Source organism: Gavialis gangeticus, unplaced genomic scaffold (genome assembly GCF_001723915.1).
Source record: "Gavialis gangeticus isolate Ggan-Ray unplaced genomic scaffold, GavGan_comp1, whole genome shotgun sequence".
Classification (NCBI taxonomy): Eukaryota; Metazoa; Chordata; order Crocodylia; family Gavialidae; genus Gavialis; species Gavialis gangeticus.
Genome location: NW_017729025.1, coordinates 136,445,009 through 136,447,295, shown reverse-complemented (window position 1 = coordinate 136,447,295; position 2,287 = coordinate 136,445,009). Strand labels below are relative to the sequence as shown.

The following is a 2,287-nucleotide window of genomic DNA, read 5'->3' as shown; positions in this document are numbered from 1 at the left end:
GGGTAATTTTTTTAAAACATAGCAGCCCTAATATGGCTCTAATATTTCCTGCTTGCATCACATCGTGACTGCAGATCAATTGTAGGAACAGCAAAATTACTGAAATGCAAACACAGTTGTAGTAGGAAAGGTAGTGTCACCATATTTCCAGTTTCAAAAAAGATGACACCTGGGGGGGTGGCGCTGGGATGGGAAGGGGGGTATATGATTGCGGGGGCAGTGTTTTATCTGCCCCTCACTCCCAAGCCACAGGTCCCCCAGCCCTGCTGGTGCCTGCTCACTGCTGACCCACAGTACCCTGCTCCCCAGACCATGCTGGTGCCTTTCACTCCCAACCCACAGCCTCCCTGTCCCTGCTGATACCCCTCATTCCCGACCCCTGCTCCCCCTCCCCTGAGCCCCAAGCAGCTCCTTACTAGGACAAGCCTGGAAGTACTGAGAAAGCAGAGGTAGAGCGAAATCCCAGACATTTGTTCATATTTTTAAAAAACCACCTGGGGGAAAATGGAAGGACCCAAAAAGAAGATTTGTCCTGAAAAACCGGGACATATGGTAACTGTCACTTGTAGCTGTTGTAGGGCTTCGGACCCTTCTTGATAGGTGCCTTGCCCCCAAGCAATGTCAGGGTGAGATTGGGCTCTGGTGCCACCTGGATGGTTCAGGTGCTGCTCCTACTCACCTGCCATGTCTTTCATGTTCTTTATTGGGGAGGCAGTTCCCTGCAGGTGGCCCCCAAAGTGAAGAGGTCTCAACCCTGGTCTTTCTTCATGGGGCTCCAAACCTCCCCTTTACTCCACCCTTACCATATCCACGGCCTGGGCAAATGCTGCACCCTGCAGGTCTTCCCCTGGATGATCTCATCTCATCCACACAGCCCGCCTCGGAACGGGTTGGGTCAAGTCAGGTCTTCCTGGCCAGCAAAATCTTCCCCGCGGTTGGTCCCTCAACTTCAGGCCAGCTTGGGCATCTAAACCTGCCCCAGCTTGGGGCTAACTGTAACTAAAATGAACTCAACAGAAAGTGTCTGGCCTCTGCTGATGGCCCTTAGGATCCCATCTCCCAGTGCCCGCTTGGTCACTCGGGGGTTGGGGGAAAGAGAAGAAGAAGGGGAACTCATCCGTCCCGTCCCTCCTAGTAGTTGTGGGGAAGGACAGCCGCCCCGTGCCCCATCCTGGTCAGTCTTCCTAGTGTGACCTCCCCTGAGTCCCAGCTGACCTGTAATCGATCTTCTGTTCCTCCCAAGCTGGTGGGGCTCGTAGTTCCCACACAGGGCCGTGCCGTTTTCTTGCCCAAGAGAGGTAGCAGCTCCCTGCTGCCATCCCCAGCCACAATACCTGGGTTCCCTAATGGGGCTACAATGTTGCTCCCAGGTGTTTCTTGGTCCCCAACACTTGTGCTCCTTGTCCCGTCTGCCAGAGTCCTCTGGCAGATGCTCAGCTCTGCTGCCCCATAGTCGGGGCTTGTGATTCCCAGCTCTGCAGACGGCATCTCCCAGCATCCCACTATTCCCCCGCTGGCTGCCCAGCTGTGTTCCCAGCTGCTTTTTGAGCAGCCCGCACCTCTCCGGAGCCCCGCCCCTGCCGCTCACCGATACACAGGCTCAGGCAGCTCTGGAACTGTGAAGCCTGTGTTGGCATTTCTTCCTGGTTGTTGCTCATTTGGACACCTGCAGTAAGTATTGGGGTCCATGGGGTGGGGGTCTGGGACACACTAGAGGAGCTTTTACTTCCCCTCTCACATATCCACCCTCCCAACACACCACTAGGCACTCTTTCATCATTGTTTGGCGCCAGATATGCACATGGCGGGGCCTTCCCTCGATCTTGGGAGTCCTCCGGTGTGTCCCTTGAATGGCAGTGGGACAGAAAATCAGCCATCATATTATTCTTCCCAGGTTTGTACTCTATGGAGAACTGGAATGGCTGCAGTGCCAAAGCCCAACGTGTTATCCTAGCATTCTCTGTTCTAGCCTATTTTAGCCATTTCAAGGGAGCGTGGTCTGTTATGACCATGAATTCTCTACCCAGCAGGTAATATCGAAAATTTTCTGTCCCCCATTTCAGGGCCAAACATGCCCTCTCAATGGTGGTGTACCTCTTTTCCTAGTCATTGAATTTCCTGCTAGCGTAAGCTACGGGTCTTTCTGCCCCCTCCACTTTCTGGGACAAGACTGCACCCAGTGCTTGGCCTGACGCATCGACCTGCAGGACAAACGGCATTGAAATATCCAGTGTGTGTAACACCACCTCCCTGCCCGTTTGACTTCTTCCAAGGCCCTTCTTTGCTC

General features: G+C 54.0%; 1 long non-coding RNA gene across 1 annotated transcript in view; it reads left to right on the top strand.

The window, feature by feature from the left end:
- Positions 1-1,118, top strand: part of LOC109299498 — a 27,304-nt gene extending 26,186 nt beyond the window's left edge. Inside the window, exon 4 of the long non-coding RNA XR_002097895.1 lies at positions 1,108-1,118. This is a non-coding gene — a long non-coding RNA (uncharacterized LOC109299498). The remainder of the gene's footprint in view (positions 1-1,107) is intronic.
- Positions 1,119-2,287: the final 1,169 nt, after the last annotated feature.